Genomic DNA, 15,365 nt, shown 5'->3' on the forward strand with positions numbered 1-15,365 from the left:
AATACCCAAGGAGGTGTGAGAGTCTTTCCTGAGTCTTACTGCCCTATCGGCCAGCCCCTTTCTAGGATGTTAGGGTTTGGGGCCCACAGCTGACATAGGTCTGTACTTCCTCATGTGGTTCTTCTGTGGCAGATCAAAATGTGGGTTTGTTCCTGGGCCTGGGAGAATTGGAGAGGTACAGGCATTACTGATGGAGGAGCAAAGAAGATTCCATAAAGTACACTGGTGGCCCTGGCCTTTTTCTGTGACTCAACCTCTCCATCTGTAAAATCACGGATTGTGGACAAGGTGCTACTTGCCTCCATCCAGCTGGTGCTGCACAAATTTGACAGTTCATAGGTTGGAGTTGAGGCCCTCTTGGTGCCTGTGGTCTGCCAGAACCTCTTCTGATTAGAGTGGGGGCTTGTAGGGGAGGGCAGGGACAGAGAAAAGGCTGCTGAAGCTCTGCAGACAGGGGCCTTGAGAGAGTTTGGGAGTGGTTTCAGCCCCCACAGGCAGGGCTGCCTCTCTGGGTCAGGGTGGGAGCACTGTTCCACCATCCTGCCAGCTCTCATCTCTCCCACCCCACCCCCTTTCTGGTGACTGAAATGCTTCCCCCTTCCTCTGCCAGACCCCAAGCCCTGGGGACTCAATCTTTCTGAGGGCTCTCCTTCTGCCTTCAGATGTCCCTGGAGTTTTGGCTGTGGGTTTAGATAAGTTCTAGGTGTCATGATGCCCTGGCATCTGACTTAGAAGCTAGATTCTGCGTGTTGGGTTCTGGGCCTAGTGTGGGGATGGCTCAGGGTTATTTCAACCATGGCCTGCATTCCCACTGTGTTGTGGGCCTGTGTGAAGAGCCTGGAAACCCTAAACCCTGGACTAATTTGGTCACTCCCAGTTCCCAGCACTCTCACGGCCCCTCTGAACTCTTTCTTTGTTTCTCTTTCCTTGTCTCTGTTTCCCCCTGGTCCTGGCTCTGGTGTCTCTCACAGAGACCACAGAGAGAGCCAGCAGGCAGGGAGTGGGGAAAAGGGAGCCTGGTAGGACAGCTCTGATGCCCCTAATTTCAGAGCCAGCTGTCTTTGGAACATAGGGGTGGGGGAGGGCATGAGCAAGGGCAGCTCCTGCCCAGGCCCCTTCCCCAGCTGCCTTTCCCATATAATTATCTCCTCTGGGAGCCTTGAAGGCTAAATTAGGGAAGAAGGCAGAAATGAACCAAGGGACTCAGGGAAACTGGTGGGGGTGGGGGTGGGGGAGATGCTCCTGAGAAGAAGCATTAAGACCCAGAGAGGAGGTGGGAGTTTTTGCAGAACAGGTGGCTTTTGGCCTGCCTTCCTTCATATTGTTTGCCTGTCCCACCCAACTTCGGCAAGAAGCTTAGCCCCCTCCACCACCATGTCTGTCCATAACACAGGCTTCTCCCTGTCCAACACAGAGCCTCTCTCGGGCCTCCAAAGCTTCACCTACTCTAGCCCTCCCACTTTTGTACACCCAGCTTGATGTCCCCTCTTGCCTTGTAGAGGAGAGAATGAGTGAGACTGTCTTTGGAAGAGCAGAGTTTGAGCCTAGGCTCCAGATCCCATGTGGGCTAGGATCAGTCACACCCCTGCTCTATACCTCACTTTCCCCTTCTGTAAAATGGGGGCAATGAGGGTAATGGTTTCTGGCAGGCTATTATACGGTGAGTGGCTGGTGTAATCACTTCCTCCCTGGGGGCAGGAGAGAGGGAAAAAACAGGCCCCACTCCCCCCTCTGCCATGCCCGCAGCTCTTCTCAGTGACCAGCCTGGCCCTTCCTCCCTGCCCCCTACTGGTTTTTGAGCACAGGGCTGGGCACTCTGAGCCTCAGTATAACCTGGTAGACTTGAATTTGGTTCAAAAGAGATTCACCATCCCCTAATTCCCCAACCTCTTCATAAAGCCTGGAGGTTCTCCTATCTGCTAGCCTCAATCCCTTCTGCTATCCCCTTCCTTCTGCCTCCAGGAAGATGGGGAGCAGCTGTTCACCCCCTCCTACTGGCCTCCACGGAGGAGACAATGTTCCCTTGTTTCAGGCCTGGGGCTCCAGTCACACTCCCTGGGCTGTGGGTGGGGATGGTGTGGTGTGAGCTCCAGAATAAGAAGGGAAGAGAAGAGGCTTTCACACTTTGCTGATGAGGCAGAAACTAGGCTGAACCCAGCCAGGGGCTAACAGGAGAGTCCCTGGGGGGCAGAGGTGGCCCCTGACCCAACCCAGGCTTTGAGGAGTCCCTCAAACTCAGGTCTCTCCCAGCCCAGAGTCTCTATTTGCCCTCTGCATGGCGTATCCCTACTGGGAGCAGGTGGCCTGGGTACCAGGCCTGGCTCAGCCTCTAACTTGCTCTGAGACGTGGACAGTCATCTTGGCCTCGATTTTCCCATCTGTACAGTGGAATGTTAGACTGCGTGGTCTCGAAGCTCTGTAGGGAAGACAGCCTGCAGAGTGGTCAAGGGAAACAGGAAGTGTTGGAGTGTTGCTGGAAGAGAAAGCTCTGTGCAACAGCTGTGAGAGCCTAGGAGCCCAGGGAATGAGGAATAACTCGTGGTCATTTTGTTCTCTGAACACCTGCTTGCGTATCTGCTGGGAGCAGGCAGAGCTGTTGGAGCCTCCGTGCCCTGCCCTGCCACACCCCTTGTCATTTCCACTTACACCCACAATAGCCTGGATGATCAGACTCTTCACTCCAGTGCTTCCCCTACCCTGGCCTTCAAGTACTGAGTCTTGTAGCCCAACTTTCTGCCCTCAGGAACTGATACCTGAACACATTTGACAAATGTGACAACTATAGCCCAGAAACAGGAAACGACTTGTGTCTCAGAATCCTAGATGGATTGACTCACAGAATTTTAGCATACTGGACTAGCAGTTAACAGTGGCTAACATTTATTAAGTGCTTACTATATGCCAGATACTCGGAATGTTTCATTCTTCAGATGTGGAAACTGTGAGAATCTTCCAGTGCTGGATTCTTTGAATTGCAGACTGTTAGATTCCCACCGAGTCCTAGAATGTCAGTGTCTTAGAGGTGAAGGAGCCAAAGGGATCCCTGTTTCTTGGTGGGACTGGCCTGCCATCTGAGTAAGGGGCGTACAGTCAGGGGGTACCTGGGGCGTGTCACCTGCATAACCCTAATAGCCTGAACACCTTCCCGGTGGTTATTTAATTCACTGGGACCTGGAGGTGGAGTGGAACGAACTTTGAGACTCAGTTCTGAGAACACTGGGTCTAAGGTCACATGGCAAGGCAAGCCACAGCTGGGCCCAAGCACCAAACCCCTGCCCCAACAGACATGCCTCCCCCGCCACCCCACCCCGGCTTGTCTGACTTGCCCGGCTGCAGCCCTTCATCACCTTCCTTCTCTCTGTGTCCCCTTGGCAGGGAACCCGTGAGGGTGGGAGTTCTCTCTTTTCCCTCCTTGGCTCTTTGCTGTGATTTTTCCATGGAAACTGGTTCTGGGAGGGGAGGCAATTAGGACATTTGGAGTTCTGAGCGATACCAAATATCTATAATTAAATGTCTTGTCACCCAGAGGAGAGTGGGATGGGGAGGGCAGGCAGAGGGCGGTCCCTTTCTTCTGTTTATTCCCCCCTCTCCCACCCCCAACTCCCCCCCCCCCCCCCCCCACCGCCCGGCCTACTCCTTCCTAAGGGCCCTGGACCATCGGAGGGAGTACAGTCCAGGAATGGGTCCCCCACTAAGAATGGAAGAGTTGGGGGATGGACCAGGGTTGAGTCTGACATTTTTCAGCCCCACATTTCCAGGACCAGCTGGGTTTGGGAGGCTCTGTCCCCAGCACCCTCCCAGTGTAGGGACTTGCCCTTCCTGCTTCATTCCTTTCCATCTGTGATCTCAGGCTATACATGCTGCCCCACGATGGGGTGGAGGCACCCCCAGTCCTGGGGAACCAGACACTCAGACCATTCAGAATCTAAAAGCAGACTTAAGGGACTGAAGGATGTTGAAGAACTGGTCTGGGGGCTGGCAGGGGAGACTTCTTAGAGGTGGCTATGCCTGGAGCCTGGCCTTGAAAACTGGAAGAATCTGTATAGCCAGAGAAGAGAGGGAGGGGTTCTAGGAGGAGAAGGGCACAGTGATGAGCAAAGTCTAGGAGACAGGAAAGACATGACAGGTTGTGTGTGGTAGGAGTTTCTATCAGAGACTTGGGTGACCCATGATAGAGCAATGCATTCATCCCTTTAACAAATACTTACTGAGCTCCTAGACATACCAGGCACCCTCCGGGGCCCTGAGGACACAGTAGAAACAAAACAAAATCCTGGCCTCATGGAGCTTCCAGACTAGTGAGGAGACCTCACTAGGGGCTGGGGAGCAAAATAAAGTAGGTTAAGGGAGCAGAGAATGACAGGGAGAAGGTACTATTTCAATTTTTTAAAAAAATATTTTATTGATTTTTGAGACAGACAGAGCATGAGCAGGGGAGGGGCAGAGAGAGAGGGAGACACAGAAACCGAAGCAGGCTCCAGGATCTGAGCTGTCAGCACGATGCGAGACTCGAACTCACAGACTGAGATCATGACCTGAGCTGAAGTCAGATGCTTAACTGACTGAGCCACCCAGGCGCCCCGAGAGGGTACTATTTTAGATCAAGAAGTCTGGGAAAGCCTCTCTCAGGAAGTGAGATTTGAGCAGAGGCCTGGAGGAAGTGAGAGAGCAAACCAGCTAGCCGTCTCAGGGAAAGAACATTCTGGGCAGACCAGCTAGCCATCTCAGGGAAAGTACATTCTGGGCAGAGAAGAACAGCAAGTGCAAAAGCCCTGAGGCAGAAGCGTGTTTGAGAAGTTATCCAGAGGACTGTGTGGATGGAGCAAAGTAGGAGATGAGGTCAGAGAGGTCAGGGAGGGTGGAAGTGGGTCAGGGTTGAGGTAGATCTCATAGGCCAATAGGAGGACTTCAGCATTTACTCGAAGTGAGCCAGGGCAGGCACTTTGGGAAGGTTGTGAGTAGAGCAGTGACCTGATCCGACTTAGGCTTTCACAGGTCTGCTCTGGCTGCTCTGTCGGGGCCCACGGTGGAAGCAGGGAGGCCAGTAAGGAGGCCACTGGAATATCTGGGTGAGAGCTGATGGTGGCTTAGGCTGGGACAGAGGTGGTGGGGTAGTGGGTTTCTGCTGCAGCCCAAAGGGTTTTGTGAGGGACTGGATCCCAGCGTTCAAAGTGAACACAGAGCTACTGTGGCACCCATTGCTGGGCAGTGTGTGAGGGGTTGATTAGGGTGGGGAGGGGGAAGTTGATAAAGTCCCCAGGGTGTACTGGGGCTGTAGGCTGCACTGACTGCCCCCTGCAGACCTACATTGGCTTGGTTCAAAACACAGGAGAGGGGAACCACCACAGGGCCGTAGTGAGGACAGCCACAGTGCCATATCCCACTGGTGTCTCCTCTACAGCCACCATGACACCCATCAGCTCCAGCTTGCATTTTCCTGAGACCGGGAGCTCATGCCACCCCATCTGGTCTTCCGGCTAGGTGGGCATTGCCATGGTCCCAATATATGGATGAAGAAGCAGGCCCAGAGTGGACAGAGGTTTGCCTAAATGCCCTGTGGCTCAAGTATGGGATTTGGCCCCAGGTATCCTGACTCCCAGGCCATACGTTGGCCCCACAGAGTTCCCACTGAGCAGAGTTGGCTGGAATGGCTGTGTTAGGGTGGGGGAAGGGGGAGCCCATGTTTCCCAGAAAGGCTTGAAGCCCTGGCGTACTTATTGGGAAATGTGCCCAGGCAGCCTGGCGCCTTGCTGGCAGGCCCTAAAACAGGGGCTCTGGGTCTCCTGGGAAGCAAGAGCCTATTGGAGCCAATGCCCCCGCCATGGGAGTTGATCCTCTCCCCCCACTTCCACCCTAAGCCTCTGGGGCATTCCAGGGGTGGACTGAGGCAGAGGAAAACTGCCAGGCTGCTGGGCCCTGGGCAGTGAGTGAGCCCCAGCCCATGACATGCAGGGGCCTGGAGCCCCAGCCAGGGTATCTGAGCTCCAAGAGGGGCATCTATGACCTCCCCCTCCAGTAGCTGTGGGAGGTCACCAGGAATGACTTGGTAGCACATAGAGGCTGCACTAGGGGTCAGGAGATGGATTCTGGTCTTAGCCTCTCCATTTTCCTTGTGTGTGGCCTTAAATAAGTCCCTTCCCACCAGAGCCACAGATTCCTCCATGCTCTTGGGCACAAGGATAAAACCTCCCCACAGGGCTGTTGGCAGGGGCAATAGCTTTCCTCAGTAGATCCCAGTTTGTAGACTGAAGTGCCATTAGGCTGCTGAGGAAACTGAGGCTAAGTGGGGCTGGGCCTCACCAGGTCCAGCCCCCAAGCCCTTTTCCTTGCCACCAGCTGCCGTTCCAGGCTCCGCCACACACACAGATGAGGCTCTCCCCACACTTGTGGCAAACTGGGGGGCTTAGTCTGGGGTGATGCTGTTGCTGCCAGGATTTTAAAAGTTTGTCCAGGGCATGGGGCCGTCCCTGGGCTCTGAGACTCTCCCTAGGCAGGGAGAGAGTGCGTGCGGAATCTACACAGGCACCTGAGGTCAGAGGGACATGAGCTGATTCCAGTCTAGGCTGGCAGACAGGTGGTATATTGGTTTCCTGTTGCTGCTGTGGCAAATTACTACACATTTAGTGCTCAAAATGATACAAATATTATCTTACAGTCCTGGAGGTCAGAAGAAATGGGTTTCACTGGGCTAAAAATTAAGGTGTTAATAAGGCTGTGTTTCTTCTAGAAGCTTTAGGGGAAAACCCATTTCCTTGCCTTTTGCAGCTTATCGTGTCTGCTGGAATTTCTTGTCTTGTGGCCCCTTCCTCCTTCTTCAAAGCCAGAAGCATCACACCTTCAAATCTTTCTCTCACTCTATACCTCCTGCCTTACTCTCATAAGGACACTGGTGATTACTTTCGGCCCACTTAGATCATGCAGGAGAATTTCCTCATCTCAAAATCCTTAATCGCATCTGCAAAATCCCTTTTGCTATGACAGGTAACATATTCACAGGTTCCAAGGATTAGGACATGAACATCTTTGGGAGTCATTATTCTGCCCACAACAGGTGGACAGAGGGGCCAGGCTGTTGGTTCCTGAGACCAAATCCCCCCTAGGTGCTGGGCATGAGGCAGAGCCTCTGAACACAGGCCCACTACATCTATTGTACATTCATTTCTTCCGATGTTCATTTGTCAATTGTCATTCATTCATTTTGCAGTCAATTGTTGAGACCCTTAATGGACAGTAGGGGACACACAGGGAAAGCTGGGACATCATCCCTGCTTACCAACGCTTTTCAACAAGGGTGCTAGTCCCCTGAGGTGGGTGGGGTCGAGAGGTTGGCTGAGCACTGGCCTGGTGGGAGAGGGACAAAAGTGGGTCACTTATGGATGGGCTTGGTTTTTAGGGGTTGCTGGCCCTGAGCTTGCTGACTAAAAATTGGGATGAAGCAGCTTCCAAGAAGGGCAGTTAGCAGAGGATTTAGAGGCAAGGCAAAGAGGGAAGTTGAGGGTCTAGGGAGGGAGTGGGAATTACATCTCTGTCAGGCTGCTCTAAGTGACCTTGGATGAGGAAGAGCTCCCTCACCTCGTGTGCCAGGAGCTCCATGTTGGGGATTGGTGACCTGGTGCTGTTGGACCAGAGGATCTGTCAGGTTCCTTCATGGCCTGAGAGGCCGAGGTGCTTCCCAGAACATGGTATGTGGAGGGTAAGGAACACTGCCCAGATCCTTTCATCCCCCAGGCTGGCTTTGAGACCCAGGGCAAGCATTTACAGACTCCTCTGCATTGCCCCCTCACTCCCCCAAGGATTATTGTTGAGATTAAATGAAATCATGCCAAGAAGACTTGACACATAGTAGGTGCTCAAGAAGTGTTAGTTCCTTCCCTCATGACTGAGAGGCTCAAATGTTAGGATTCTAAGATTCTAATAGACATTGACTCCGGAATGCTCAGCATCTCTTTCCAGCCGTGAAGCAGAGGACAGAGCTCTGGACAGGAGAGCAGGTAGGGTCCTGACTGGGTAGGGTCAGTGGCCCAGTAGCCTGGGACTTTGGAGGGGGCAGGTGGGCAGAGAGAGAGGGGCTGGGCATTTGGGTGGAATCCAGCTCCCCCTCTTCTTTTGTTACCACCAGCCCCAAACTGGGAGGCCTAACAGAGCCAGAGCCCTCTCTGGTCAGAGCCCCAGACCCATTTGAACCTGCCTCTGAAGCAGGGTTCACAGCCCTTCCAAGCCAGGGGGTCTGAGGGTCTATGTGCCTGGTGGGCTTTGGGGTTGGACTGATAAGGGTTGACATGTCAGAGTTGACTCTAACTCACTCATTGGGTGAAAACTAACAAGTCATTGTATCTCAGCTCTGAGCCTTAGTTGCCTGCCCTGTCAGTCCAGGACCCTAGATTTAGAAGCTCTCAGAACTGTGGCCACTTTAAGGGCATGTGCTTTTGAGATTGCCAGTTAAGAGTGTAGAATCTTGTGGTTTCAGGATGAAGGATTCTGTTTTTTTCCAGGAGTCCATACCTCTTAGCTTGATTTTGTTTGTACATTTGAGATGGTTACTTCTTGGTTCTGAGATTCTGGGGCCAAGGAGAGGCGGGGCAGGTCCTGGGCCAGTAGGGGAACTGTGTTGGAGGGGGCCAGGCTGAGGGAGCAAGCACCAGGTTGGTGTCTGTTTCCTGTTTATTGGTTCCCAGGGGGTGAGCAGGCCCTGCCCCAGAGCAGCATGGAGCAGGAGGGAGGGAGGCGGGCTTGGAGGAGGGGGGGGGTGGTCCTGGCTGCCAGCCAGCCTCACAGTCTGGCCTTCTGGGACTGTTGAGACCCCTCCCCCTGAGCCCCCTTGAACAAACATCCAGTCCTTTCCCAGGACAGGGCACTGAAGGTCAAGGAGCAGATGTGGAAGGGAAGGGGTGGTAGGACAGGAAGGGACCCTTCCCCCCCCCCCGCACCCCCCCCCCCCCAGCCCCTCAAAAATCATACTGACTCCATCTTTCTTGGCTGCCTGTGTTACTGAAGTCTCACTTCTGGTTCCTCACTGTTCCCCTCTGTCTCTCCCTGTCTCCTTGGTGTGGGGCATAGTGGTGAGATGTCCAACTTCTTGGTAGGCTAGGAGGCAGGAAGAAGAAGAATAGGGACAGGGCCCTCAATGCCAGGAGGTCTGCCTGGAAGGATCTTTAGAAACCAGCGATGTCTTCTAACCATCCCTTACCCTAGCATTATTCAGAGGCGACGGGAAACTGAGGCCCAGCAAGGGGAGGGGTCTTGTCCAAGGTTGAGCCATAGTAGACCAGGAGCAGCAATCTGCCCTGTGCGCTTCACTGCTGTTCCAACCCCAAACTTGGATTGCTGGGTGTAAGGGGGCACTGGGAATTCTTGAGGGGGAGGGTGGCATGGCTCACTTGGCATTTTAGGGAGTTGGACTAAATGAGGCAGGAAAAAGAAGCCTCGATACATGTCTGCAGAAAGGTCTCTGACCAGAGCACACAGGGAAAGGCTGTGTGTACAAGAGCCAGGTTGAAGGCCTTTAGTGCCAAGTTAAATGACCTGGGCTTTGTCCTGTGGGCAGTGGGGAACCATGAAAGCTTAGGAGCTAAGGAGGAGCAGTGCCAGATGGACACATTAAAAAACATCCTCTGGTTATGGACTGGAGAAAGCAGATGATGAGAAGCCCAAGCTAAGGGGTACAGGTGATGTAGGGATGGAGAGAAAAGGATGACTAGGGAGATAATTTGGAGGTAAAATCTGGCAATTTAAATTTAGGCTCAGGGGCCCTATTAGAAACTGGGGTGGTGGGGGGTGGGTAGTGGGGCCCATCTCTCTTATTTGAGTTAGAGAACGTGGCAGTGGAACAGAATGCAGGGTCCTCTGAGCAGAGCAGACCATTCCTCTGCATTTGTAGAAGGGTAAGGGGGCTCTGAGCCAGCTCAGGTCTTTGCCGCTGTGCCCCATAGGCGTCCTATCTAACTTCAGTCCCTCCTGCTGCAGCGGAAGTGCCTGCTTCTCAGTGGGGTCACCAGAGAACAGCAGAGCTTCAGGCTACACCCCCAATCCCACTCCTGGGAGTGGCCTGGGTAGGGAGCTTGGGGGGATGGGGAGAAGGGGCAGGCCTGTGCTGCCTTGCTAGCTATGACCCAAGACCAGTCACTCAGCCTCAGTCTCCCCATCTGTCAAGTGGGAATCCTAGATGTGGTGGAGTCCAGGAAAGCTCTGGACTGTGCAGGCTCTCGGGAGCTGGCAGTAGAGCAACTGGTGTGTGGACAGGCAGGCCATCTTGCTAGCAGTGCTTACAGTGGGGCCTACAGTCAGAGACAAAGTATCCTTGTGATATTTGTACCAGACTCCAAGACAAGTGTTGTTCTGTGGCCCTGCAGTCCTAGAGGCCTTCGTGGAGAATAGGGCAGGCTGTAGGGAGAGGAGTAACTCAGATTTGGGGCCTGATCTGAGCCTCAGTTTCTTCACCAGATGCCTAAGTACCCTTCTAGCTCCTTGCTGCGCCTGGGTCTCTTTTCCCCTCCTCCTGGACCAGAGCTTTCAGGCTTCTCCCCAAGGCCAGCGGGGGCGTTGCCTGGGGCGGGTGAGGAATTTCCGAGGGAACAGCTAAATTCAGCCCCGCACTAAAAATAGTCCTGGGCCTGGCCCCAAGGCTAGAGGAGGAGATGGGGGGGGAGGGGGGGGATGGAGGGAGGAGGGCGGGGCAAGCCCTTATCCTGCCTGCCCCACCTCTTCACCTGGACCCAGGGCCTGGGCTGTGGAGGACCTCCTCCCTTGTCCACTTCTTACATCAGGCCTTTCCCTTACTGGAGTTCTGGGCTTTCTTCTCTCCTCCCTTCTCTGTCCTTCTCCCTGCCTTCCTCCCCCAGCCTCGCCCCTTCTGGCTGTGTCTCTTCTCTATATCTCCCTGCCTCTGACCGAGCCAGACAGAGGCCCCTGGCCAGGACCAGGCCTTCAGAAGAGGGCCTTGAATAGGGAGGTGTCCTCTTGGCATCCCAGCCTAAGTATCAGGAACCACCCCCGGCTCCACTCACAGATATTGCAACCCCTTTCTTCTGGGTGGGGCGGGGTGGGGGTGGCGAACGAAAGAACTCAAAGGTTCTGGGGTGTAGAGATGTGGGTGGAGCCCCTGGTTCATCCCGTAACCCAGTGCATGGTTCTGGTCAGGTGGCTCCACTCTTGCCAAACCCTCCTGTTCCTGGCACACGGGGCATCAAAACACATTTATTAAATAAATGTCATGGAGAGAGTGGGGAAGGCAGGAGGAGAAGAGCTGGGCCCTGCCCTTGGGGAGTTCCCAGGCTACTCTGAGCTCTTCCCACCCCCTAGATCCAGCCCTGTTTTGGCTCTGCCCCAGGGATCACAGGCCTGAGCATCCAGGCAGGTGAGAGCCAGCAGATGGACAAAGGGTGCTGTCCCAAGCCAGTACTGAGTTGGGGTGGGAGGGGGGAACTAGACACTAAGGCCCAGCAAAGGTGAGGTTCCTAGCTCAGGTCACAGAGCTCAGAAGGAGAGACATGGTGGTACTGGAGGCTAGCCTGGCCTCACTCCAATGCTGCAGGAGTGAATTTTGACTAATTTAGCAGGGAGATCAAGGAGGAAGTGGATGGAAAGTCTTAGGAGGTCGAGCCCACGGTATTTGACTGAATATGGCGCGACTCATGGCTGAGGAGTCACAGGTAGTGGTAGCAAAGCTTGTCAAGCTCTTCCTGTGTGCCAGGCACTGGTCTGAGCACTTTCCATGCATTCACTCATTCAATCTCACAACTACCTGTGGGGAGGTGCTATCATCCTTGTTTCTAGATGAGCCTGAGGCAAAGCATGATAAAGTACTTTGCCTGGGTTAGGGAAGCTAAGTGGGGAATTGTTGTTGAAACCCAGACAATCAGGTTCCAGGATCCATGAACGTCACCCACCCAGGCTCCTGGCTGTCAGGACTGCCTGGGTGGGCAGTGGTGCCATCACCAAGGTGACTATGTGGGAGGAGAGAGTAGATTCCTCTTTGCACATAGGAAACCCACTGACTGGATTTGCAGCACACAGTCCTAGCCCCAGGAACTAGCACATAGTGGTTGCTCAGTAAATACTAGTTGAATGGCTTACTTGCATATGAGGGCCCCTTGGGGTGCAAGAGGAGGTGATGGGCAGGCAGAGGGAATGAGTATTTCCTCCCACCACCTGCCCAGAGACCTTTCTCTTGGTGCTGGAGTGCAGCTGAGGTAGGTGCTGGGCTCCCTGCTTGTAGAGAAAGCTCTGGGTTGGAAGGGCGCTGAGATGAGCAACAGGCAGGGGAAGGAGGGGTGGGTAGGGGCAGGCCAGGCAGTGCTGGCGCGGTCCCGCCTGCAGTATCTGGAAAGCAGATCTCTTGGGCCATGGCCGGCGTGACTCAAATGGAGACAAAAAAACCTTCCATATTTGGACAAAGAGCCCAGAGAGGCCCGGACCCGCAGCCAGCCCAGGCCGCCTCCCCCCACCCCCGTCTCCCTCTGGGCCCCTAGCCCTGAGCCCTGTCCCATGAGTTTAACTCTTGGGCCTCAGGCAGCACTGTGACCTCCTCCCCTGAGTCATAGGGCCACCTTCCATGTGGCCAAGCCTGGGCCCTGGGTGCTGGAGAAGAACCACCCAGCGTTGGACCCTGAGCTTGGGGTGGAAATGCAGAGAGGAATCCTGGCAGATCCTGCAGTTTAGAAGGATCACAAACAATTCACATGCCATGGGGTGAGTTGACTGTAGACCCCCACCTATCCCAGCATCGGCAAAGCAGAGGTACACAACACGTAGGCATACGTGCGCGCAGCGCGCGCGCGCACACACACACACACACACACACACACACACACACACATTTCTTTTCAATTCCTAGCAGACTTCTGTATTCCCAAAGACATTTATGCAGATATCAGCAGTGAGGACCCAGCCTGAGAACCTCTCATACGTTCCCTGGAGCAAGCTTTGATGACAGCAAAGTTGGAGTAGATACGGGCAGCCAGATGTCAGCTTAACAAGTAATGTAAATAGTCATTATCCCTCTGGAGCGATGCAGATGGAGCAATTCTTCTCTGCACCGAAACCCCTGAGTGCCCAACGTGTGAGCTGGGTTGTGCAGTGGATGCCAGAACCAGGTGAATGGGGAGAGGGCCTCAGCCCACTTTCTGCCTGGAGTGGGACCTTATTCCCAGGGGGAGGACCCACATGCTTACTGTCACTGGTGGAGTAACTGAGCTGACTACACAGCTTCCCCGGTTTTTCTAATTAGCCCTGGTAATTAACTCTGGAATCAGCCTGGGTAATGTGTGTGGAGAGCCCAGGGTAACCTTTAAAATTCATTTCCATTGTCACCCACTGGTACCTACATGGGCAGGGTTAGCATGTGGGCTATAGGACAAACAGAAAGAGGTTCCTACCCCAGGAAGAGGTGGGGAGACTTGTCTGAGAACTGAGGATCAGAAGGAGGCCAAGGTGGGTGAGGGTCAGGGAGGCTAATGTGGCTGGAGCCTTGAAGAACCAGCAGGACTGACTGGCAGAAACGAGGCCAGGCCTTTCAGTCAGAGAGAACCAGGAAGGTAGAGAGGCCTGTGATGGAATGGTGTGTCTAGGGTGCCATGGAAGCTCCTGATTTGTGGAGAAGTCAGGTGGGTCCTGGGGAGTCTAGAAGGCCAGACTTGAAAGTCTGGGGTTCATCTCCAGGAAGTATTTCCAAACTCTTAGGAATAGTGGAAACCTTTCTTCTATAGGACAGGTCAGCTTGGCACCTGGTTGATTTAAGTGAAGGTGGGGGCATGTCTGCCCTCTTGATCACGTCTCCCTCCATGTACTTCCATGGAGCCCCCTAGGACTTAGGCAGAGGCTGCCTCTGTTTGGGGCAGATGGGCCTTGGCATAGGGGTTGCAAGCAGGACAAGCCTCTCCCTTCAGGGAGCCTCCTCCGGCTCAGAAGTTCAGCCCAGCCAAGCTCCCCGGGGAAGGAACAAACCCTGTTGGGACCATGTTTCCAGAAGTATCCAGGATGATGGAGCACCCCACCTTGGGGCTCCTATGAGCAGGCAATGTCCCCCAACAGGGGCCTGTAGAGCTGGGCTCTACCTGATGGGGAAGATGACCTTTTGGATGGTGGGAAGACCCTGATTGTTGACTGCTGCTGCCTGGGAAGGTACAGGCCCTTTGAGGGGGGTAGGAGTTAGCAGCTAGCCATGATCCCAGTATGGGAATGCTGTCTGGCTCAGCTCCATCACTGACTAGGGACGGGGGGGGGGGGGGGGGGGGGGGCAGCGGGCAGGTAATTTAGGTTAGAATTGGAAAGATTCCCCCAGAGCTCAGAATAAAAGGAAATGTGAACGGACATTGGCAGGAGAAAGCCTGAGCTCTGAGCCTGGCAGATCCAAGGCCCTTCAGAAACCAGGCTTGGCCCATCTCGGGCACTAGCCTACCTGGCCTGCTACACAGCTTAGGCTCCCACTTCTTTGGCCATCAAAAACATTGGATGAGTCAGAAATTGCCAAGCATAAAGACAGGATGATGCACCTCGCAGAGACCAGCATATGCCAAGGCCTGGTGTGTAAGAGTGTGATGGGTTGGAGGAATTACTATGGCATGAGCATCATGCAACCAGAGTATGATACAGGTGGGTAGAATTTGACTTGATGCTGATGGGTCAGCAAGGGCCAGTTCATCCAGAGTGTTTGGGGTCAACCTGAGTGCTTACACTTGATCCTACATCCAGCTGTGTTGGTACAAATGGTTAGAACAGATTGGAGCCAGATGGCTTAAGTTCAAAGCCTGCTCTTCCTCTTAGCTATATGACTGTGAGCAAGTACTTAATCCCTCTGTGGCTCAGTTTGTGCTCCTGTAAAATGGGGATGATGATGATGACGTTCATTATAGGGTTTTTGTGAAAATTAAATGTGATAATGACTGTGGTGGCTGGGCTGGACCACTGACCACAGGGGATCAGTGGGAAATCATAAAGTTGGAAGGAGAGAGAAGGTGGCCTGGCCTGGCCTGGCTGAGGAAGGGCCCCAGGGATGGGGAGAAGTGGATCGGATCACCAAGAATAGCCTAGAGAGTCACCTGTGGGGGAAGGGGACATGCTGAGTTCCCTGGGAGAGGCTCAAAACATCCCCCCCAGGCAGCTGCCATAGGAAAAGAGCTAAGGGGCTTTGTGGAGGTGGGGTGGGGGTCTGTGGGCTTGGGAATCTGCTGGATTCTCCCTGGCAGAAATTCCCACCCTGCTATAAAGTTGCCTATGGATGATCTCACTTTACAGTCAGTATCTATGGCCCAGAGAGAGACAAGATTGCCAGGGTTGCCCAGCAAGTTCTAGCCCCAAGTCCTTCATCTAGGCTGGGGCCTCATTTCCAAGCTTTGGCTGGGTGGAAGCCTAGCCCTGACGTCACTCAA

At 54.0% G+C, this 15,365-nt stretch overlaps 1 protein-coding gene across 1 annotated transcript in view; it reads left to right on the forward strand.

Annotated features, from left to right (window-relative positions):
* Window positions 1-15,365, forward strand: part of ARHGEF17 (Rho guanine nucleotide exchange factor 17) — a 58,820-nt gene that overhangs the window by 4,458 nt on the left and 38,997 nt on the right.

Source organism: Panthera pardus, unplaced genomic scaffold (genome assembly GCF_024362965.1).
Source record: "Panthera pardus isolate Hobbes unplaced genomic scaffold, ASM2436296v1 HiC_scaffold_12, whole genome shotgun sequence".
NCBI classification, from domain to species: Eukaryota; Metazoa; Chordata; class Mammalia; order Carnivora; family Felidae; genus Panthera; species Panthera pardus.